Here is a 25215-nt window from a genome sequence, read left to right as displayed (position 1 = left end):
TGCCTCCAAAATAGCAGTTCTTAACATAAAATGCACATTTCCATGCCTAAAGAGTAGTTTAAGTTGGAAAAGATCTTCAAGTCCAACCATCAACCTGACCTAGAGATACAGGTAGGGATGTGTGAAGGCATTCTTCTGATCTATGGTCTATGTTTACAAATGAGATTGATGCCTTCATCCCAGTCAAGAGGATCCTGCAAGACTGTAGAATCTGCCATTGGAGATTCTTAGGAGCTTGTTGAAGAACCTGATCTTCAGTGAGTTGTGGGAGGGGACTCTGAGCCCAGCAGACTGTCTGCGATTGGCTGCTGAGCTGGAGATCACCAGCAGAGCAGCCAATCTAGAGATGAGGAATCCAGCTAGAAATGCTCTGCTCCTGATCCTTCAATGGGGAGGTGAGAAATCCAGCAGGTTCTGTGCTGGATTGCATGGTTATGATTGGTCGCTTTGCTGGCTACAATGGGCAGAGCATCCTATGGGAAGCTGGAGAATCCAGCAGGGGATTCCTGGTTCGGTGGGCTGCCTGCCATTGGCCGCTGGGCTGGGAGCAGCGGGCCAATGGGGAGCTGGGGGATCCTCTCGGCGGGGGTCGGGGAGCCGCGATCGTGAGGGGTGCAGGTGGGCACCGGAAAAAGGGGAAAGGAAAAAGGAAGGGGCCGGGGTCGGCGCGGCGCGGCGCCGGCTGCTAGGTGGAGCCCGCGTCCACGCAACCCAGATCCGGGCCCTCGGCGCTCCCCCGCCCCTCGGCTCGCCGCCCGCCCGGCTCCGTGCGGCCGCCGCCGGGCAGGGCAGCAGCGCCGCGCCGCCTGCCGCTGCCGGGCCGCCCCTTCCCCGTGTGTGAGCCGTGCCGTGCCGTTCTGCCGGCGGCCGTGGGCTCCCCCCGCGCCCGCCCAGCCCAGCCGAGCCGGGGCTGACGGTGTCCGCAACGGGAGGAGGAAGAGGAGGAGGAAGGCTCCGGGGGGCTCCGGGCAGCTGAGGGCCGGCCGCCCCCCTGCGCGCGGGAGCCTTTGTGTCCCCCAGCCCCGGCGGAGTGCGGGGCCGGGGGCAGGGAGCGGATGCGGAGAGCGGCTGGTGCTGCTGGAGGAGGAAGAGAAAAGGGGGATGGTGGAAGATTGCTCTTCTTTTTTTTTTTTTTTTTTTTTTTTTTCCCCCTTCTTTTTTTTGGTGGTCTCTTCGGCAGCGGCTCCTCGTCCCCGGCGGCGGCAGCAGCAGCAGCAGCAAGGCGGGCGATGACCGTGCCGCATCCGGATCGCCCGGGCGGAGGTGCGGGCTCCGCGGCCACCCCCCGGCCCTGAGGCTGCCCACCTGGAGGAGGTAGAGCCGCGGGGCTGCGGCCGGGGGCTGGCGGCGGGAAGAGGGGGAAAGACCGCCTCCCCATCCCCACACACCCTCCGGGATCCAGTGTGAGCTGCGGGAGGAGAAGGCAGCGGAGGAGAGACTTTTTCTTCTTCCTTTCCCCTCATACCCCCCTTTTAATTTTTTTTTTTTAATTTTATTTTTATTTTTAACATTTTTCTTTCCTTGGGCGACGATCCCTGCTCCTCGTGTGCCTCCTGGTACCGTGGCCAGCTCTGCTTTTCATGACTGGATTGTGGCAGCAGCAGCAGCAGCTCCCCGCTGCAGGTTGTTGAGGAACCGATGGGGATTGGCATCTCGGCAACCGGAGGTGACTAAAGGTAACGGAGCACCCTCCATCCGAGCGCCCTCCATCCGCCGAGTGCCTCACGGATCGGTGCCGGCCCTGCATCCAACCCGCGCCGGGCTGAGGGCTGCCCGCTGCCATCGGATCCCATTGGTTCCTATGGAGGGTGGTGGTCCTCGGGGGAGGGAGGCTGCGTCCTGCAGGTAACGGGGGTTGCGTGCTGGGGATGAAGGGGATGGACGGCTGCAAGGAGATGGAAGAGCCCTGGTAGGTTTTGTGTCTGCTCTTCCTTCCCTATGGAAGGAATATGTGGCTTTGCTGCTGTTACCCATAGAAATCCCCGAGTTTCCCTCACTGCTCCATGCCTATACCCCTCAGAGAATGGATGTTCCTATTGCATTGCTGGAGGGGTGCGTGGAGAAGCCGCCGCATTCCTGGATGGCAGCAGGAGGACGGGGCTGTGGTTGGGATGATGCTGGACCGGGGTGCGTCAGGGGCTGCGTGTGCCTGGCTGTGGTGTGGGCAGGGGTGTGCAGCCCTGTCCCTGCAGGCAAAGGGAAACACGCAGCCCAGGTTGGTGCCTGTCTGGGGTGTTTGGTGTTTGCTGGCTGTCTGCAGGGCTGTGTTCAGCAGGGACATTTTTTGAACGAGAGGGGCCAGTATGTATGGGTGGAGGAAGAAAATGGTAAAAATTGCATTCCCCTTATTCTCCCTCTCCTTTCTTTTCTTTCTTTTCTTTTTTTTTAAGCTCTTTTATTTGCTTGCTAGATTATTTACTTTCCCTTTGCAACCGTGTTTTGACTATTTAACTTGGAAAGATGCTTGTGAGAGTGGTGGTAGCTGCCTGTCTCGAATAAGGGAGCACTTCTTTGCCTTCTCAGTGTAGGAAGCCCAGATTTAACCAGTGCCTTATAGCTGGTGGGTGGCTGTGGTGCCCAGAAATGAGTTGTTGGTTGGACTACATGATCTTAGCGGTCTTTTCCAACCTTAATGATTCAATGAAATGCTCCCTGGGCACCTCTACTTTGGGGTCTGTGTCTCCTCAGTGCCCAGGGCTGTCCACAGCAGCATTCCTTTGGTTTTTTATCCTGTGATGTGCAGCTGCTTGGTTTTGTGTTGGTTTTTTTTGTTTTTTTTTTTTTTTTTTTTTTTTTTTCCAGGATAGATTGTGAAGTAGGAAAGGAGCATCTTTCCCTATCCTGATCAGCATGCTGTTCTTCTCTGCTGTAGTTAAAACAACTCATACATGGCCAAAAGAAATGTATTGTTGCGTGCTCGTCACTGTAGCATTCCCAGCTTTGGCCACGACAACTGAGTCTGTTGTATTTACACTCCTGTTTGGATTACCCATGAGGAGGTATTAGCGTTTCCCCTCTCCCAGCCCTAGCTGCTTAGAAGGAGGCTGAGGTACAAACATAAATGGCTGAGAATGCCCTCTGTGCTTTGCTATGGGGCAGAAAGAGAGCCCGCAAGTCACTGTTCCTTTTTGATACTGTGGCATTGGTTATTCCAGGGTGCTGGATGGAGAATCTCAAAGCCAACAGAAAAAAATCTTCTCTGGAGTTGAAATGAATGCATTTCTTTTTGTTATGGAATGCTGTCTCAGAGTGCAGCCAGTGCTGCTTGCCTGGTATTGAGTAGCAGCGTGTGCCTCGTCGAGCTCATTTATCATAATTTCCAGGGGCTTGCGATATGAACAGGCTTCTACTGTGTATTCATTAGGAAAAATCCTTCCACCGAGTTTTACGGGGCAAGCCAGGTGCTGCAGGTTAAAGAGGCTGGTGTCGGCGAGCCTGCAGCCGTTGCTTCAGGAGAGCAGAGCAGGAAGGGCGCAGAGCCGCCTGCCTGTGCCGCTGCTGGGTGACAAAGTTTAGAGAGGGGCTGGGAGCTTTTCTGAAGGTGAAATGGCTGTGCTCTGGTTGCAGGAGGGACACAATCCCCTTGTTGTGGTTGGGGCTGCTTAGCAGAGCTTTTTCCATGCTGAGCGTGGTTTACTACAAAGTAGCCGTTGTGTTGTTACCTGCTGGCAGCAATGAGGCTGGCATGGATCTCCGTGTGCCAGAATGACTGGAGTTCATAAAGCTAGAGCTAGCACATGAGTTTTGTGTGATTCCATTATTTGTCTCCATTGGTGGCTGCATCACTCCCGTCCTGTGCTGGCTGCAGGTCTGAAGGAGCTCATTCTGACGTGGCTGCTCCCACAGCACAACATGAACCCAGTGCCCTTCGCTGGCCCTGCGGGGAAGGCAGGCGGGCTCAGAGGAGGAGGTGCTTGCACGGTGCTGGCTGGGTGTCTGTGCCGCCCAGTGGAAGGTGCAAAGTGGTGTGGACTGGATTACTGGAGAGCAGCATGCCCGACCTTTCGCCTCGTCAGCTGGGGAGTGCGGTGCCGCCGGGAGGGCTTTCACATTCAGAGCATGAGCGCATGCATCATCAATGCCAGTAAATGAGATGCACACGGGAGAGGGAAGGCTTTGTAAATGGAGCAGTCCTGGGAGCTGCTGATTTATTATTGCAAATTTTGATACTAATAGCGTTGAGACTGGTGTAGATTGGCTGGGAAACTGTTTATTGTGTGGCACGGCTTAAAGGATGGGCTAGAGACTGATGAAAGATGTGGAATTTGGCAAGGAAGAATGGATCAGGGAAAAGCTATGATATGAAGGCTGGGCACAAGGCAAAAAAGTAAATAAGGGAAGAGAACTTATTTCATTGTCTTACTAGTTGGTTGTAGAAACAGCTCAGTACTCTGATGGGAGTGATTTTAACAGAACTTTGTATTCTTTGGAACATTCCTGCTCATCACAATAGAGCACTGGAAATGCAGCACCCAAATTCTCACATTGGAGGTGGTGCTGATACTGTGCTGAGACTAGGGAATGCTGAGACAACAGGATGGCCCTGCAGAGCAAACTCGTGTTGTCTGGCCACTTCTGATAGGAGGCTGCTTGTCAGGTGGGATATACCCAGTGAGCATGGAAGCTCTGAAGAGGTCTTACCATGGATTCCCAGCTCTTCCTTGCCAGCTCCTCTTTCTTTCAACAGATGCACTCCCATTGGGATGCAGTGTAATGCTTTCTTTATTCTTCCCACTAGATATATATCGACAGTGCACTGTTCCTTGTGAATAGGTATTCTTCTATGGAGCAGTGAAGTAGGATGCAGACTGTGGTGTCTGCAGAAGACACCTATGGGATGGAAATGGCTGAGACAAACTGATTGGTAAAAACAATGAGCACAGTGTTTAGGCTGTATGTTTTCTTTCAGTGGCCTTTTTAGAGAGACTTCTGGTTTTGGCTGTGAGTCAAACATGTTTAGTTATAGACTCATGGAATGACTTGGGTTGAAAGGAAACTTAGAGCCCAACCAGTTCCTGTCCCTGCCCATAGGGATTTACCATCTAACCTGACCTCGAGCACCTCCAGGGAGAGGGCATCCACAGCTTCTCCATTGTGTTTATCAGTCACTGCACCGTGCATCCGTGGCTGTATCAAGGAAAACAGACTCTTCAGGCAATAAAAATTTCATTTCAGTGGTACTGTGGACCATCTTTGGAATTTTTTGTACTGTTTTGAATAGATTGGTTCATAGCTCTGCTACTATTAATTGGAAAAGCTTACTGAGTTGATTGCAGTTGGATCCTTACCTGGTATAAATCAATTCAAGTCATTGATTGCACTTCTCAGTGAAGCTATGCATTTCTTAAACTTATGATGAAACATCATAAATACAAAAGATCAGCATGAATGTTCTCTTACTACAGTGCAAAGCTAAAATGAGGTGAAGATAGATGTGCATGCTTTTGCAGAAGTAGTCCTTAAAATGTGATCAATGCATGGTCCTACTGTGATGTCCTATGCAAAGGTGCTCATGTTTGCTGTCTCTCTTCTGGTTTGAACCTAACACCTTCAGCTAACACTTCAGAAATACTGTAAGTGACATAAACCAAGGATGAGTAGTCTGCTTGTAATGCTCATCAGATACAAGTCCCTTCTCTATTAACACTTTTAACCTTTCCCATTCCACAGAAATAAAGTGTCTGGTTACTGACATAAGGAACCTCAGTGAATGGACACAGTTTCCAATGAGAGAAATATAGGTAGAAATATTCTATTTCAGTCCTAGTGCATTCACTTCTCTTATGGGCACACACAACCAAGCACAGTTATTTTGGGGGGGGAGCAAACAGAGATCTGCTTTGTTTGGGGGGGGGGTATGCTGAGCAACCATTAATTTAATCAGGTTTGAGGCTGATCATTGCTATTTGCTGTAGCAGCCTGTTTCCAATTTGATGTTGCTGATCCCAAGGCTGTCTTAGTGAGTAGTTTTTCCACAAAGAGAGTAGAAGACAAGAATCATTGCTGCATGGAAGTGCAGTTTGCATCTTTCTTGAATATGTTAATGTAGGGGGCAGGAATGTGTCAGAGATGGTCATGGTAGACAACTGAGAGCCCATCTAGCTTAGATGGAGAATTTAGTTTAACCTGCAAAGCCTGGCCAAGATGCTCAGCAGCCTGTGAAGCTCAGGTTTAGCTTGATACAGCAGAAGAAAAAGTTCTGGAAATATAAAGAATGTGCAATTGCCTGACTTTCTGCTGTTTTGTATTTTCTTTCCAATTATTTCCACAAAATGATGAGTGAATACTAAGACTTGTGTTTCCATAGGCAGCCTGGAAAGAACAGGAAGAAGAAGGGAGATAATGGGGAGTTCATTCAGGAGATGGCACATCAGTAAGCCTGAACTTTGTATGATGATGTAAGACCACAAATCTCCAGTTGAGGAGATGTTTAAATTTCCAGCAGTGCCAGCACAAGTCGGCTTCAACCCATACAGCCTCTTTGCTTGTGCAAAGCATGGTGACCCCCAGCTGTGTTCCATGGGCTGGTGCTGCTGTTTGAGAGCCCTGCAGAGGCAGTGTGCTTTGCTGTTCCACACCACGTCACACACCCTGTGCTGGCCTGAGCCTGTTAGAATAGAGAGGGACCTCAGCCCAGTTTTTGATGTTCTGCATGGGTGGGTACCCTGAATACTAAAGTGCATTTCAGTGACAGCTGACCCTGTAAGGAGATTTTCAATAGCTTGCTTTTTTTCCTTCCTTTTTTTCCTCTTCTTTCCTCAAAGCCATTCCAAAGACTGCTGAGGGAAAGGAGGAGGAAAAAAAAAAATCGCCCATCGAAGCCATCTCTTTGAATAGGTTTCACTGTTGGATAGAGCTGAGGAGGGTTTAGGAGATCATGTTAACTCCTTTTCTTTCACACCTCTTTAGCAATCGTGTGCGTGTATGTGTGTGTGTGCGTGTGTGTGTGCGCTACTGACTGATCACTTTGAAATTCCTGTCATTCGATTCAAAGGAGACAGTTTTTTTTGTTTATGTATTTATTTTTTAGGTAAGGTGTATACTTTAGCTATTCTTTTTTTTTTTTTTTTAATGTTCCCCTCCCTATTTCCCCCACTGTCTTCTGGATAATATTATCCCCACAGTAAATAAAAGCCTTTTGGATTCTGTCCTGAAGGGCTCTTTCTGTCAGGGCTACCTGGAGGTACTGTGAACAGAACTGGTCTACAATCACATAGTCAATGGTTTATTATGAGAAACATTTATATTTTTTAAACCTCGAGCACACAACAAATTGCTCAACTGGATGCTATGTCTTTGCTTGACTTTGTGCACAATCTAAACTGTTATTCCTTCAGATTTAGGATGTTGCAGTCACGGCCTTGAATAATTTGAAAATGCAGTGCATATATATCCCATTTCCAAGGGAAATTATAATGTGACTACTGCACTTTAAACTCACGCAGCACAGATTTGAAGAGAATGTCAGTTTGGATTATCTTTAATGAATGCAGGTGTGTGGAATGGTTGTATGGAAACCGTTAGGTCACAGCTCGAACCAGTGATTGAACACCTGGTGAAGGGGCATGGCCAGCCCTGAGAGCACAGGTGTGAGTAATCCAGTGGACCCAGAGTCCACTCCTCCCTAACCTCATTTGAGTGCTCATAGCCAAAGGGGAAGGGTCTCTATTTGGGGGTGGCTTCTTTTTGAAGTTTCTGGCAAGTTCTTATCATTGGAAAGAGTAAGCTTTTTTTTTTTTTTTTTTATTACTTGGTTGCGGCCACTACCTTTCTTGGGTGATCTAAAACTGATTGAAGGTAACTAATCAACTGCTGCTAATCCTTATGTATGTCTTTTTTTCTCTCTTCTGTCTTATATCTCCTTTTTGTTTGTTTGTTTGTTTTTATTTCTTGTATTTTAAAGTAAGGCCTATACAAGTTCTGCTTAGTTGGGTTAACTCCAAAATTATGCGTGTCTCTTTGTGTGAAATTTATCCTGAAAGGTGTTTGAAATACAGCGATTACACTGTATGGAGTGATAACTTGTGACCTTTTGACAAGTGTTCCACAATTACAATTGTAATGCACTTTATAGATCTCTTTAAGTAGGTCACCAATTGGGAATGACTTCTAAAGTCTGTGTAATGTGTTTTGGTTGTGGGATGGGGAGTGCTTCTCCATGTAACACTGCTGATTTGGTAGGAAAGTCTGCAATGCAACAAGAGAATTGTTGTAAATTTGTAAATTGTATAAATATCCTTGATTTCACAAGAAATATGGTTGTGTATCACTGATTCTCTAGGATCAGATGTTTGTCCACAGAATGTTTGATCCTATGAGCAACTCCATGCGTGCAGTAGAGATGAGATGGTGGATTGCTGGTGAGCACCAGTGGAAGGGTGCTGTGTGTAGACCGTAGTAATGGTTTATACCAGCTTAAACTAAGAAAGCAGTAATTTTTCCATTCAGTGAAAAAAATCTGAATCTCTGCTGTGAACAGCAGAGATGTGGTGTCTATGAAAAGGTGTTTATGGGGATGTTTGCAGCTTGGAGAAGAACTCTGGTGGGGCAATATGCCTAGAAGCTGCTTTTCTGTTTGCCTCCTCTAGCTTTGGGAGTAGCAGATGGAGGCTTGTCTGCCCTGATGTCTTCACGCTTGATCACTTGCTTGTCCTGTGTGAGCAGAGGGCAGACCAGCATAACCCATGGGCCCATGCAAGGGTGAGGATATAGGCTTTTGTCTGACCCCTTTGAAGCAGCAGGCTTGATCACAGCTAGGATCCGGGGTTCTTCCCAAGTTTATGTAATGTGGGTCTAAGCGGTAATCATTGTGATAAAACTGGCATACATACGTATCAATACATAAATGGAATGATAGAAGTCAGTGACAAAGTACTAGGAGAATTAGTGATGAATATCATGGAAATGTGATTGGTAGTAATACAGACATATTTTGTAGCTGCAGTGACATAATGCTGCTCTGCATCTTCCTACTGCATTAAAATGACAAAGCATGCGTTGATATAGGGGTGCCAGGTCCGCTCTTCGTTCACAACTCAAATGTGTCTGTGCTGCTCTGCAGTAGAAGCTGTAGTCTAACACTGAGCAGATAATCTTTTTTTTTTTTTTCTCTTCTGTAAATCAGTTTTTCTTTTGTACCGTAGACGTTTGTGTGGGTGGTTCCTCATTGACCACAAAAGATGTGGGTTTTGTTGTCTTTCACATACATTCTCTATTGAATTAACAGAGTTGTGCAGTTTTGTCTGTCACACTTGGATGGGATACTGCAATGATTTAATTTAAAATGAAAGAGAGATGTCTTCATTTTAGGGAAAACTGTGGTTAAGCGGTGAGAATAAGCAGGTCTAGCCTTTACCAGAAACCCTAATTAGAAGAAATCCCATGTACGGTTGACCTTGACTATTGAGACAACCCTCAAAGAAGAAAGAGTACTAAAAATTAGTATGCTGCCAGCGTTGCACTTTTATTATTTGACGTTATTAAGCAAACTCGGTGTGTATTTCTTTTTTTGAAGCGTTTGATTAAATGTGTGATCTTATCTTGGTGAAATGGCCCGCTGGGCTGCAGACAGTGGTGTTCAGAAATGAAATTTGTTTAGAGCCTCTGAACAGACATTTGTTCAACGAGACCTTTCTTGAGTAATAGATGACAGTGAGATAGCTGTGCAACATGTTTTTGGGTTTGGGCTTTTTTAAAAATGTGTGGGGAGTTGCAGTGTTGCAAAGGGAGGAGAAGACAACACAAGTGCACAGAAGTGAGAATAGATTGTGTGTACTGAGAAATTATCTTGCTTTCCAAGTAGAGATTTGAAATCTTACATTTGATGTTGTCCAGGGCAGATTTAGGCCTCAATTTTGCCAAGATTTACGTAGTTTGGGGGCTACATGTTGATGTGTTGTTTGGTATATCAAGCTATGTTATGTTCGTGCACCTCTAATTCTTTATCAATAACATTATCCTTTAGTTAGAGTTGTGAAGATGCTTCTTGTAGAAGTAAAAAAACAGCAACAGCAATAAAAACAAAAAACCCACCATAACTAAAAAATAAAACCCCAAACCATGAACCAAAGCGTTGGTTTGTTGCCTCCTGGAGTCAGCATTATCTGTTTCCCATCCAAAAAGTCAATTTCGTTACTGTTTGCTATACAGCTCACAGGGATAAAGTTTTGTTGAGCATGTGGAATGCACAGCATTCCAAGTTATTAACAAGTGATTGCATGCCTTGCTTTTCCCAAGCTGAGAGGGAACATGGATACCTGAGAATGTACGTTTTTGTTCACTCATGGAATTATAAGAATATACCGCGGTGATCTCTGAGGGAGGGAGATATGCATTTTCTGAGCAGCTCTGCCTCCCTCTGCAGAGGGGCCTTTTTTTATATAGCAAGTTTGCTTTTGAATGAGAGGAGTCCTGGAGTGCCTGTGCTGTAGAAGTACGTTTTGATCAATTCCCATCTGCCCTGGTGCTTCCCTGCCTTGTGCAGCAGCTGTCTTTACATCAGGTTAGATGGTGATTAAGCAGTTTCTCCTTCTAGAGGTAAAACCAAAGCTTTCAGTTGCAAGAGCTGGTTAAAAGATGTGAGCTCGCTGCCTTAACGATATGCTGAGGTGTGAGCTTAGGAGTCCTCTAGCATCTGATGGTCCAGCTGCTCATCTGTCCTCCTTTCTGTGTGATGTGGTTATTTTTTGGAAAGGCTGCTTAGCTGTCAGGCCAGCTTGGTGGTGTTAATGTTATGTATTTACATATACGTTTTAAGATTCAGTATTTCTGCAGGGGAAACTTGCCTGTTAAAGGGCAGCTTGCTAGGGAAAAGTAATGGTTCTGCTCAAAGTCAGGAAAATGAAGATGGAAACTTCTCTAGGTTGAAGTCTTTTTGCCACCTACTCTTCTGCAGAAGTAACTTGGTCAAAGTAACTTCATATGGAGTGGGCAGCAGGGAAAGTTTCAGAACTGAACTCATGGTAATGTGTTTCTGAACTGTGAGGGTAACTTGATCTATTTATTTTTTTGTCTTTATGCAAATGGGACTATAAGATGAGAAGAAAAATTACCACAAATATCTGGGGTGACTGTCTATAAGTAGTCACCTAAGGATAACCCAGTGTTTTTTAAATTAAAAAATATGAAGTTACTGCACAAGCTGAGGGTGCTGGATGCACACATGCTTTGAACACACTGCTAATGCTTCCATTCCTCCAAAAAAGGAAGGGTAAGGATTCATAGGAACAGTGCTTATTCTCTAACGCTTCAGGTTGGATATCAGGAAAAACGTCTTCTCCTAAAGAGCAGTGATGCATTGGCACAGACTGCCAGGGAGGTGGTGCAGTCACCGTCCCTGGGGGTGTTCAGGAAACATTGGGATGTGGTCAGTGAGCGTGTGGGGATGGGTTGATGTTTGAACTAGATTGTGTCAGTGGTCTTTTCCGTCTTTTATGATGCTATGGCTTTTATGATCCCATTTCCAGGCATTCCTGGATATGGGAGCTGGGGGACTTTGTCTTGCGAGGGACTTGAGGGATCTGGTTCCTGCTGAGGCCCCACATCTGCTGATGCTGTTTCTCCTCTTGGTGGCAAAAATTCCATAAGGAAGGGAAGATTTCTCCTTAAAATATTGGCTGTAGGACTGGTGGGGTCCTGACCCTGTGCCAGGTGTTAGTAAAGCATGCAAAAAAGGGCCACTGCTCATGCTGGGGGCGGTACAAAGTTGCTGCAGCAAATACTAATTGTTCTACTTTGTAACATTGCTTGCTTTCTTTTCCTGTTGATTTTTTTTTTTTTCCTTATTATTACAATTAGGGTTATCTCAAGTGGAAATTAAGTTATTCATCTCTTGTCACTTAGCAGCTACATCTTCTACTGGATACATACTTCTACTGTCTGTGCCTAACAGGAAAGGAAGTCTAACCTCTCTTCAGTGTACCGTTTCTCTGACATGTGTATTGTGTTATGGCTTAAACCGTGCAAGTCTCGTGTGACTAATTTTTGGCATGTTGGGGAGTGAGGGACTAATCACAACCGCTCAGTTCAACTTGTGTGTGTTTGCAGTAATAAGGTTCAAAGGTTTCAGGGTAATTATGTTAAATTTCTAGCCTCCTTGCTAATTTTCTGCTGATTGAGGGAAGAAATGACGATCCCTTTATGCCCTAAGGAGTATCTTCCCTTTCAGCAAGGCAGGTGGTGGTGTCCAGCTACCCCAGCCTACTCTGTTTTCCTGGTTCTACACCTACTCAATTTTCTGAGAGATTCTACTCTGTGATTTTCAGACTAATTGTGTCAGAGATCCAGGGTATATAACAGAGATAAAATGTGCATCAACTTGTACTATTGTAACATAGATTAGTTATTTAAATTAAGAAAGAGGATGTCTTTCATCAGTAGGGCAGGATAAAATAATACAGTAGGAATGCTGATTTGTTTAATGCAGGTCTGTGGCTTTGGTGCTGCGGCTTCAACAGCTGGCAAGATGCTCGATCATCTGGGAAGACCTGATGAGAGCCACAGATTAATCACATTGTGATATCTTGATGTTTCCTTGCAGTGTTTGCATTGCAGCATTCAGCTATAGGTGCTGATGTTGCATCACAGTGGGGGGGAAAAAAAAAAAAAGGAAAGCCAGCATGTGCTGATGGGGGAGAATGAGCAGTGTCTCACTGTTGTTCCTGTTTTGTGGCTTCAATGAGCTGGGAAGAGAAATTTTTTCCTTTTTTTTTCCCCACCGTTGCCCTCCTTGCCTATCGGTTTTAGTTCTATTTGCATTTTAGGATATCAGGCCTATGCAAAATGTATTCCTTTGTTTTCCATGTGTTGTGGTTTAACCTGTCATGTCACTCACCACTGTTGTTGGCTCCCTTCCAGGGGGTTGGAGGAAAGAACTGGAGGGAAAAAAAAAAGTAGAAGTCATGGGTTGAAATAAACTTTTTACGAAGAGTAAGGGGAAAGGGTAATAGTTATGACTATATGTATATATGAATATGTTTAACAAGTAATGCGGAAGCAGCTGCTTACCACATACTGACCAGTGTCCCACCCCCTTCAAAACTCTCCTTCTGCATGGTATCATGTGCTGTGGAATATCCCTTTAGCCAGTCTAAATCAGCTGTCCTAATTCTGCTCCCTCCTAGGACTCTATGCTGTGAATGGCCTTGGGCCTATACAGCACTGCTTAGCAGCAACTGTTAACATCAGTGTGTTATCAGCATTGTTTTTCTCATAGAACCAAACATAGCATCATACCAGACACTCTGAAGAAAACAATTCTTTCCTAGCTGAAACTGTAACACTGTGTTGGTAGGATTTTCTTGTTCTTGTTTCTATATTGCTTTTGTCAGACTGGCATAAAGCAAGGAGGCAGTCTTCTCTTCTGGATGGAAGAGCAGCAGTTGTTGCTTTCAAGTCTGTCTTTACCTTTAGTACTGATAACTCTTCAGGATGATCTGAAGATGTCCCTAAATTTGTCTGCTTGGATGGTGGCCAGCAGAGGTTTTCTTGTGTGGGTTTGCTTTGTTTGTTTTCGTCAAAAATTGTGTGCTGATTCAGGCTAGTTGCTGCTGATAGTCTTTGGGTATAGTGTTTGTAGCTAATTAAAAATAACCACTAATTGAGAGTGGAATGTTGTGAGCTTGAATTTTCCTACACTTCATCTTGGATGAGTGTTTTTCTGGAAAAGCAAGAGCGAATCTGCTTCAAGATGCTTCCTTCAATTTGTAGATGGATAAAGATGCATTTGAAAACTAGTTTAGTGTTGACTTGTAACATTGGTAAAATATGTGGGAAATTGGACTTCCTTTAAAAAGTACAGCATTTTGTCACTTTTGTGTCTTTAAGAAATAAATTTGTATTTGCTGTAAGCAGGCATTATACAGTACAGCTGGGGTAGCTGGTGGAGAAGCAAGGCTGGATCTCTTCATGGGGACTCCGAGCTGAGCTCTTACAGAGTGCATGCTTTCGTTACTGAATTTGGTGTAGGAATTCCTGAGCAAAGCCACTGCATAATTTATGTAATACTGTCAGAGCAGATTATCTGAATTTCCTTTCCCCTATCTGCCAGATATTGCCTTCAGGTACAGTATCCTAGTACTGACTCATGAGATCACTAAAATACGTGAGGAATTGAATTTTCTTTAGAAAGTGCAGTTTTCACCTGACCTTAAGTATGGGGGGTGCACATACCTGTGGCTCTCTACTCATGTCTCATCCTGTACAGGCCTCTGCTGATTGCTGTGAGGGAGATGTCTTTGGGATGTTCGGAGGGATAAGCAGTGACGTTTCAGCTTTAGCCCATTGCACAAGCGTGGCACTGTCTCTTCTGGCGTAATCCCCTTGTGCGCGTGATCGATCTGCTGCACTTGCTTCAGTTCCTGCTGACCTTTATGGTCTCTTGTCTTTTATTTTTAGACAGCTCTGTGTGTGCCTCTAATTAAAAATAACGTTTCCATGCTTCAGTGAAAGAGGCATATGTATAATGACTTCACCAAAATTGTGATGTGCCAAAGCCTGTGAATTTTGGAGATGCCTTAGTGGTTGCTGCTGATCTGGAAATAATAGGTTGTAAGCTGGATATGAAAGGAGTAAAAGAAAAATACAAACCTTTTCTGTTATTTTATGTGGAAACAGTGAATGATGCTTGGATGCTACTTCTGTATATTTTCTTGCTAACAAATGCGAAGGTTTCTCTGAAGTCTCTACTCATGACTCTATATTGCTTGGCTGCTTTTTAACAAAGTACAGCATCCTTGTAAGTTAACATTTTTCTCTTCTCCCTGATATTACTGAACAAGATTACTGAAGCCTGTGGGGTCTCCAGAAAAGCTTCTAGCCTACAGCCTACCTGCTGTCCTCTGTACAGAGGTATCAGTGTACATTATGTAAGCTGGCCTCCTAGGAAGAGGGAAGAGGCAGGTGTGTCTGTGGCATGATTTCTTTCTCTTTCATGTAGACATTTCAAATAGGTTAAATGAATTCCACCCTAAAAATTTCTCTCTGCTGACTGAAGCCTAAGGTGAAAACTAGGAGGTGTTTACATTGCAGATACCTTATGTCAGAGGAGGTGAATCCCACCATGGGAAATTGCTGGCTTTGGCTCACAGTGTATTTCCAATTTAAATCTGACCGTGTGATAAGCAGGGCCCCAGTGCGGCAGCAGTGCCAATCCAGCAGGATGGCTGGTGATGCCATAGAGAAGTTCAGCTGGCCCCGACCCCGACACACCTTGCACCCTTGGGGAGTTCTCAAGAATCATAAAGGTATTAAGGCACATAACTTAAATCTCACAAAAATAAATGCAGTGCTGGTAGAATGTGAGTGATCCCTCCTGTTTGTTATAGTGGGATATGAAGTTCTTGTGCTCTGCATTGAGCAGTGGGACTTTCATTGCATGCTTTTGTACCTCTACTGTTTCCTGTGCAGTATGGTGGTCTGTGAACCTAACTCCACCTTCGCCATTCTATTTTTTTTTTTTTCCAAAAACATTAATGAAGTGAGTGTAGGGAGACGTGTCTGCCTCAACTCATTTTGGAAGGCATCTTGGAATAGGTACTTTGTGCAGCCTGAACAAATTAAGGATTGAGCTAATGAAGCACGTCCTCTGAATATGGAGATGATAGTTCTTCCTGCAGTCTTTCTTCATAACATTTGGGAAAAAAATATTTTCTTTCCTCCTTTTGTAAGTCACAGAGAGCTGCAGTCTAGACAGATGCTTCAGTGCAGGTTTTGGCTGCTCCTCTTGGGCCCCAAAACCAACTCTTGGTTTTGACATCTGTTTCAGTTGCTGTATGGGGAGGAACTGGCCTGGGAAATGCATCTCTAATTTTAGAATCTCCATTTGGTTTGTAGCTCTGGCTGGGCTGTTTTCAATAGGAATTTATTTCCTGGCTGGCTCACAGCTGATTTTCTGTGGTTGCGTGGTATCGGTACAAGCTATGGGACAGCACAAGGGGTGCAGATCTGCTTAAAATGGTATCACTCTACATGGAAATGCTTGTTGATTTATGATGCATGTGTGTTTTTTTTTTTTTTTTTCTTTATAATTTCTCTGAAAATAGTAGAAAGCTGAAAGTGATCCTCACTTGAACCCCTTTGCTATGATGGAGAGGATGTTTGGTCTCCATCAATGTTCCTCAAACATCAACAGATGTCAATGGCTGCATTTTTTTTTTCTGTATGGTGAAATTCAGTGCTCCGTAGGCACTTCTATGTGAGATGCCATTGTGTCAGACTGCCCCTTTGCTGCCATCTGTCACACAGCAACAACGTGTAATGGGGTATTGATGGGAAGGTTCAACCTCTGCTGCCTTATCACCAAACCCACCTATGACATTGTGGGAGTATAGAATAGGAGGCATTACTTTTGGAGCAGCTCTTGCGTATAAACACATAGGATATATACATATACATAATTGTGTGTGTATATATTATGCACAGTGTGTATATGTATCTGTGTGTAAAACTTAGCATGCAATGTGTATTCTGATCTTCCTACTGTTTTTGATTCACTCAAGGACAATGTCAGAATTTAAGCTCAAATTTTTACAATCACATTTTACCAGAATGTGTACCAGAATTTGCACAGAACTTTTCAGAGATGTAGAAGCGCAGTGCATTTCCTGCATCTTAAAAGCAGTGCTATAGGTATGCACAGCATGTACCCAAATCTATCAGTATTGCAGATACGTAGTGTTAAATTCACTTACCCTGTTCCTAATTATTTCATACTGGTTTCTTCTCTGCTCTGTTGGCTTTAATTTTTTAGGCAGGTAACTGGATCCCTGAGCAGCCCTTGATTTTTGAATGGGATAGAGATGCTGATTTTAAGGCCTGTAGTACGGCAGTGATGTGCTGTTGGCTGTGGCACAATATGTGCAAGCTGGTGCAGAGTCTGCTTTAATTTGGTCTCTGCAAACTTGTGAGGAGAGCATTTACTGGGATGCTATTGCATGTGTCCTCCATAGCAGCTGTTTTAAGTTACAAGCTAGTGATCTCTGTACTTCTAGTTTCAGTGTGTGAGGTAGATAAACTGGTAAGCCAAGTCCTGCAATGGAGCAACTGCATTTTAGCCTTAGTGAAAGGGAAAAAAAGTGTTTAAGTGTACACAAACAGCTGGTATAATTTGTGCAGTGCCATTATTTGGACAGTTTTGCCCTCGTTTTAGGGCTAAGGCAATATTCCTTTGTTCCTCAGCCATAATATAAGGTAGCATATATTACTTTCACTAAGTAGGAGAGCTGATGCTGTAAATACAGCATGCCAGCTAATGATAAGGAAAGATTTCTACTGTTTTGAATGTTGAAAACAAGGCGGATGTTGCTGGATCTTTACTTCAGCGTGATTTAAAAATTCAATTTGTGCTTTACAGTCATAGTTGTCAGATCAAATTAAAAAATCAAAGGCAAACTACATGGGATTGGATCCCATCAAGGACAAAACCGAGTGACTTACTGCACCTCTCCACCCCCCTTCTCTCCCCCACAAAGAAAAAAAAAAAAAAAAAAAGGGGAAGGGGGGGGGATTGGAGACACATTTTCACTCTCCTGGCTGAAAATGTCAGGTTCTGATAGAGATGATTTGGAGTATTCTCTTCTGGTGACTTGTTAGCCATTGGGCTATGTAGTTCTGTTTTCAGAGTTTTTGACTAAAAGGGTATTCCTGCCTTCCCTAATTTTATGAAACGATGTGTGTGTGTCATGGCAGTGATTTAGGGTATTTCTGTAGTTTGCAGCATGGCTTTGTTGACTTGCACCAAGTACTGCGGATTTATCTGTGCGTCAAACACCTTTGCATATATTTAGCTTGGTATTTCCCCCAGACTGCTGTGACCATGTGATATGCCCTTGCACAGATGTGTTCTTAATGATGTCTTTGGGTCACAAAGATGTGCATGTTCTGCTTGAATACAATTTATTTGAAGAAAATCAGTTGTGTGTTCAAAATCTGTCTGTTCCTCTCCAGGGCAGCACTTAAAAACAGAGCCAGGGCCCAGGGGAATTAAGCATGATATTTTAATGATATTTTAGTTGCATCTTATTTTTTCCTTTTCCTAATATTTGCCAATTTGAAATCTGAGCAAATCTTCCTCTTATTGGAAATAAACTAGATTTCTGATTAGAGCTTATGATACTCTTGGGGCTCCTGTCAATACAGCTTTAGCATCAGCCTCTGTAAGAAAGCACTGATCGAGCCTCAGTGGCATTGAGACATTGCGTCGAGACCGGCTTTCCTACCAAAGGACACAGTTGTATAGCTGAGTCCAAGTGCTGACTTGCTTCTGAATATCACTCTGTTTTTTTTCAAATCTACTCTCTTGCTGTGAGCATCTTAAATATTATTTTAATGTAGGCTTGTGTTCCCTCTGGTTTTAGAGCAGCTGTTAACACAAACTGTTCATAGAATGGCACAGACTTTTTATTTTCCAAGTTTTCCTATTTCTATTTTTAGAAAGTGTGTTAATTTGGAGCTCCATTAGAAAAATTGGGACGTGGGGACTAGATGGCATGCATATGTGTAAGGACAGCTGTGACAAAGAATGAGCTTGTCTACAGATCTTGGAGCAATGAGAAGTTAGGGGATGCACTTCAATATACCTAGCAAGTATCGGTCTCACTTGAATTAGATCCAATCCATAGATTGGATTTAGCGTAAGCACTGGCATGGAATTGCCCTTCAGGTTTTTTGTGTGGTTGGTGGTTTTGTTGTTTTTTTTTTTTTTTTTTTCTTCAGATTTTTGCTAGCTTACCTTTCCAGGCTTTTAATGAAGTGTCAAATGTCAAGACTTTGTTAATCCATATTAATGTGATCTCAGGCAGGAGACGGCTTAATGGCACAAGCCCTTGTCTGTTCCCCTTCCAATTCTGAAGATAATTCACAGTGCCCCTCCTCAAGGGAGTGACCCTGCAGGTATTTGCCTACGGCTTGGGTTGAAACCTAAAACCTTGGAGAGAATTCCAGTTGAGATCTTATGTCTACTTTGCTGAGGGTTGGCAGTGATCTCACAGTAAGGTGGCATTTCGATATCTTAAAGATACCTGTAGAAAAAGCTGAAATTCTGGATATATGTAGTCTAGCATTCATAGTATTGGATTACATTGACTCTTCTTTAACTATTTGACATCTATAGCTTAACTTATACCCATGTTTAATAGTATCAGCTTGTTTAACACTGTTCAGGAATGTTGTCTATCTGTTCTCTGCTTACAGCAGTTTTTATTTCTTATTTTTCGTTCTTTTGTTTAAAGAAAAAAAACTTAATATGTTAACTACAAGCTATTAACCTTCACTTGCTATTAGTTGTATTGAAAGCTGGCATCGCAAGTGCTGTGAGCTTAAAGAAATGTTTTAATTGGGTCATTAGATTCTGTGTCATTGGGTGATTGCCCGAAAGCAATGATAACAGGAAGAGGTGTACACAGGCAGGGTCTTAATTCAACAGAGCTCTTATGCAGATACGCTGATAAGGTTGAAATTCTCCTTTGCGTTTTAGACCCAAATGGATTTTTTTCAGGGAGCACTCAGTGCTTTGGCAGGTGTGGCTCATGCAGAGGAGCTGGTGAACTTGGTTATTTTGGGTTCCTGGGCAGCGTTTGAGTTAGCTGGAAGTGGTGCTGCACATTGGGAAAGTCTGCTGTGGTATTTTGCTTTGCTGTATTTCTGCATTGGCAATGTTACTCATGCCTTTAAAAAGAAAAAAAAAAAAAAAAAAAAGTAGTAAATTTTGTGTAAAAATGGAAAATGACATCTTGTTTTTCACTGAGCTGCACCGAGTTCCAATGGATGCTTTCACTGTTGTAACACAAATGTGTATTTTTATCACTACAGTAGAGAGCAATTCTTTCTGTTTAAAGCAGAGAAGCTTCTGAAAGGGCCCATTGGCTGCCCAGATTTTTGTCTTCTCAGTAAATGCTTTGCAGTCAGTCAGATTGCAGAACTCGAAGAAAAACAGCAACATGACATTTTGAGGCAGAGATGTTTCTCTGTCTTGCTTTGCTAGGAACAGGGGAAAGTTTCAATGTACTCATTTGTAAGAGAAGCATACTAACTGCAAAATGTCATGTTCTGTAATTGGATTGTAACTTCTTGTTACAATGCAGCCAATGGGAGGAGTATTTTATCACAAATCATTCATTCATTTTCCCACGTTAAGAAGTCTTCTGTAAAGCAGTCAGTTTATTTAATAGCTGTATAGGTTGATGAACTCTGTATCAAACCTTTGGTAGCTTTTGAACCTGTTGCTGAATTTCATTCCTGGTGGTCAGAGAGCAAGGAGGTCTCGGATTAATTTCTCCAAAGTCTGTGGAAGCTGGTATCCAGATAAAGCCCAGCAGCATCTCTTCACTGTAAAGGACTCATCATGAGATCCGTCCTGAGGGATGTTTCAAAGCATTTTCATCTTTCGTTGTGAATCACACATAAATTAGGTATCTCTGTTTGTGCTTGGTGAATTGTTCTTGGAGAGGGTGATATTACTGATAACATTACAAATGGGACTTTGTGTAACCTCAAGCTTGTTCTTGGTGTGTTGTTTTGGGTTTTTTTTTCCTTTTTAACAAGCATAGACTTGCAAGACCTGATCCTCAATGATGTATTATGGCAGTGCTTCTAGCACCTTCAGCAGGGCTACAGTCTATTTATACCATCTAAGGTCTGGCTTTAATTGATGGATTTTTGTACCTTTTTAAGTGAACATAAATTATATGAATGCTTTACGGTCCAAAGTAATAAAAAATCTGAATTGTCACCATTTCTTTCTAATCGTATCTCAAGACAGATTCCTGAGTGAAGTATGCACATAAACTTTTAGCCCATTGAAATATGCATATATAATTTAATTTGCATACATTAAATTCTTAGTTTCATTAATGATTTAAGATTCTTTTGCAGTTGGAAGGCTCTGTCTCGTTTTTTTTTTTGTTTTTTTTTTTCCTTGATTAAATTGCCTATTCTGTTTAAATCAGATTGGATGATACTGCTCGTGTGTTACAGAACAATACTGGTAATTTGGTTGCATCTTTAATCAATGTGATTAATAAATAACTGGCCACACTGTAATATTAGTTATCGATATATTAGAGTGTAAAACTTCTCCAGAGAGGAAATTTTGAAGTGCAATATGGCAATTGCAAGGGATATGGTTGAGAAGGTGAAGGAGAGAAACCTTGGCACAGTATGTAAAAAGAGCATTTCAATATTAGCATTGTTTAAAAGGCAGTAAATGCATTTTGCAGTTCCCTTGTAAATACCTGGAATAACAAATGCAGAGAGCTCTTTTTTTCCCCAACATTATGCTACAGCAAGACAGTAAGCATAGACTATTTTAAAACAATTTTTAAGCAATAGAATGCTAAACAAGCAAAGAGCTGTATTTTGCTGCTGGCCCGGTGCTGGGTTTGAAGCTGCTGTTGCTGATGGGCTTTTTCATTTTGCTGGGATGATGATTTTTTGAATTTCAGTTTTGGAGGTTGTGGGGCTGTTATTCCATTAAAACAAGCTGAAGCTTCTTAAAATTTCCAGTGATTAATATTTCCTCATTTCTTTTGGAACTGATGAAGTCTTTCCAGAAATTGGTATCTTTAAGGCCTAAAAGGGTCTTTGCATATCAAAAGCTACTTTTGTGAGCATCTGTACCATGATTTCCCAGTGCTGGAGAAAATAGAAGAAGAAAGTGGTTTCTTGGCTGAAATGGCTCTGGGTTACCCATTAGGCCGTTCGATGATTTTGTTTATAGTATGAATATTTAACTTTCATAGTCTATTTGCACTGTCAAAAGAAAGGAGCCCTCTCTGTTACAAAGCTAAAAGTGGCTTTTGCATCCTCTTTGCATCCTGCTTTTGCTTCCCTGTCTATTGTATGTGTTAAAGTTGGAAGCAAATCTAGACTATCTTCTACAAGAGGTGGCTGATGGAAAAGAACGGTAAGGCTGTAATTGCCCAGGAGGGTCCTCATCCCATAAGTACATGTGTTACCTGCAGAGGAGAGCAATCCCATTGAGTTTAAGTGCGACATTCTAGCTGTGAAGAAGCATGTTGTGTAGTTGAGTAGTCTGAGCTGTTGGTTATGGTTGAGTTTGGCTTGGATGTCAGGGGTGCTATGATTATAGAGAAACTAGGATTAAAGAAGGGGTAAGAGGGAAAGCAGACAATTACTGAGAACAGAGAAACCACGTAGTCTTTAAAAATTCCCTTTTTACTGAGGATCAGATATGCTTGGACAATGCACTGACACTTGCTCTTTGAGTACTCCCAGTTTGCTCTTTGATATTAATTGAACCAAGGACTAAAATTCCTGCTTTGTTGATTGATTTTTTTTTTTTCTTTAATTTTAAACTGATTAATGTTTTCATTTGAATAGCACTGCTGACTCTGCAAAAGATGTGATCTTTTAATTAGCAGATGTCAGGATTAGCATTAGTGTTGAGTTGTAATTAGCATTTGTACGCATAGCAAAAGACCCGAGCTCAACTTGGCAGCAAGGAGAATGAAATTATAGGTAGTGTTGTAACTTGGCGCTTTACTGCATATCTGTAATGTTTTTATGGAAAAGTGAAACCCACAAGTATTATGATCAATGCATGAAGTCTAGTGGATTAATTACTGATAGACAAATTACATATAAATTATTGGTATGTGTTCTACTAGTTAAATCATAAGTTTTGTTGGCCTAACAGAATTTAATATATCTAATTGTCATACACTGATGCTCTTAAATTGAAATGGTAATAGTCTCTTGGCTAGGTTGCAGCAGCGCACACAAGCGAGCATGGATGTTTCTGGGAACGGTGTGTTGTGAGTTGAGGAGACCCAGCTGAAGCATGGGACATCTGGGAAGCTTACAGACCCACATCAGACAAAATTAAACAACCTAAGAGCAATGACTTGATGCCCTTCTTTGCAGAAGTCAGGATTCACCAAGGCTGGGCTTGTGTGGCTCTTTGGGTCCCCTTGATAGCTCTCTCCACCTAGGCAGCACTTGGTGTCAGTTTGGCTTCCTTTGATTTCCTTCCCTGTGAACAGTTAATAAGCCTCTTCAGGCATGTTAAAGTTAGGTATATATAAGTTAGACACTTCTTGTTATTGGTAATATGCAGAAATATCTTGAATTAATGATTTTTTTCCTCTGCAGATGGACAGAGTTCGCTGCAGATTTCCAATGAAGTTGTTTTTGGTATGAAAGTAAAGTTAAATTAGTGTTTGGCTACTTGTTGGGCGTGATGCATGTTGTACTTTGGACTCACTGCTCTTTCAAAGCAGCTGTTCTATGCGGTCTCCTTTCTCTATTGAGTCTCAACATAAATTAATTAAATTCTAAGTAGCGGTTGTGGAAAAGGGAATATTAAGAAGCAAGAGGTGAGGAACAGGGCAGTGCATTTGTCACAGGTCAGGGATTTGCAGACGGACGGAGAAGTAATAAAATAAGAATGTCTTTTGGAGGGAGACTACCTCTTCTGCTGATGAAAAATCTGCATCATTCAAGTAATTGGAGTGAAAACATAATTGACTAATGTTGTATCTAAAAGCCCATGACTGGTTGTTGTGGGGAAAATCTATTTAGTGACTTTTTATCCATGTTAAGGAAAAATAGTCCTTTATGATGCTGCTAGGTAATTGAAGCCAATGGTGATTTTGGTGACTATTAGTCAAACTCAGCAGCTTGGCTTTTGGTAGACTAAAGAAAAAAAGCTACTTGACTACTGACAGTTCAGTAGCAGAGATTTAGGGTTGTGGTTCTGGTGCTTACAGGAAGAAGGAGAAAAAAAAAGGAGTTTTTCAGTAAGTACGTCTGTGGTAATAATCATAATTAATAATAGTGATATAAATAATAGTGATATAAATAATAATAATTAATAATAGTGAAATGAGCTTGCAGTGCTTTTCAGGGCTGGACAGGAGGGCAGCATCCTGTACCCAGTGCACAGGTTATTCTTCAGGTTTTGATTTTTCCCAAGGTACCAATAGGAACAGGGTTAGCACTTCAGACTCCCTTTGCCCAGTACTCTGAAATTAATTGCTGGCAAGTGCTGCATCAGGATGATGATTTACTAAGAGTTCCCACACTGTCTTAGTGTTTCTGGTCTTTTGAATGCTATCAGAGAGGCAAACAGGAAAAAGGTGAAGCTTGTCGTGTGAAGCTGAAGTTTTAAAAATAAAAATATTTTCAGAGAAAACTGAGACTTAAAGTCTCAATCCATATGTTTTTTTCCTTTTTATTTTAAAGCTGGATTTTAGGAAGCAATAAAATTTTCAGATGTTTGTAGTAGATTACAGTCTGCTCCCCTCTTGTGTTTCCACTAGGGAGAAGTGATAAAGATTTAGATATCTTTTTGCATGCATAATTAATGCATGTGTGCGTAACCAACACCCCCATACCCTAAAACACACTCACCCTTGCATCCAAAGTCCCATCTGCAGGAGCAACCACTAGTGGTTTTTAGGCACGGTGACAACATGTGCTTAATATACACTGTTTGGGTGTATGTATTTATGTTACTTGTATGCTTGCAAGGGGAGTGAATTGGGGTTTAAATTAATTTTAGATGTGATTCTTTTATAAGTTTCAAACATGGTGCTGTTTGCCCAGAGACAGGGAGGTCTGGCTTGCCATCCCAGCTCTGCTGTGGGGCCTCCGCAACAAAAGTAGAGGTGTGGTGCAAACTGCGTGACATGTCAGCAAGAGCAATTATTCTCTTTGCTCAAGAGAACTTGGTTTAATTTCTCTATCAGGAGCTACCAGTTCTTTTCTTTTTAAAATCTCATTTTGAACACTCCTCAATCCAGTACTGAGAGGAGGAAGCAGCAATATCAAAGGCTGAGACTGTTCAAGGTGTTGACCTTTAAAGAAAAATGTGTGTTACATATACAGTACTATAAACCCTGACTGATCATTCAATAAAATTGCATTAAAAACTACGGTGAGTCTGATTTGTCAAATGAAGAAGCAGTACATCTCACCTTCCAGCTGAATAAATACAGCATGTAGTGGAGTGTAATACTATCATCATAACATAATTGAAATGATATTATTCCAATGTACAATTCAATAAAACTAACCACAGTAGTGTAGTTATCGATTTAAATTCAGTTAAAAGCAATTCTCATATTCAGTTCAAAATATTTCTGATGAATATCAGCTCTGGTAATACGATTTCCTTCATTCAATAGCAGAAAAGAAGTTTTTATCAGCCTAAAATATCAGATAAAATGTTAGGAAAGAATTTGATTTTGCACTGTTGGC

General features: G+C 42.6%; 1 protein-coding gene across 11 annotated transcripts in view; it reads left to right on the top strand.

Moving 5' to 3' along the window:
- The first annotated feature begins 816 nt into the window (after positions 1–816).
- The window catches only part of ADGRL3 (adhesion G protein-coupled receptor L3), a 488842-nt gene continuing 464443 nt past the window's right edge, over positions 817–25215 (top strand). For all 11 annotated transcript variants that reach the window (XM_052682231.1, XM_052682224.1, XM_052682227.1 and 8 more), the window contains exon 1: positions 817–1676. The gene's annotated coding sequence lies outside the window, so the exon portion shown is untranslated. The remainder of the gene's footprint in view (positions 1677–25215) is intronic.

This window comes from Tympanuchus pallidicinctus, unplaced genomic scaffold, assembly GCF_026119805.1.
Source record: "Tympanuchus pallidicinctus isolate F22 unplaced genomic scaffold, pur_lepc_1.0 scaffold2, whole genome shotgun sequence".
Taxonomy (NCBI): domain Eukaryota; kingdom Metazoa; phylum Chordata; class Aves; order Galliformes; family Phasianidae; genus Tympanuchus; species Tympanuchus pallidicinctus.
The sequence above is the reverse complement of the archived record's forward strand: the minus strand, read 5'-3'. Positions and strand labels throughout refer to the sequence as shown.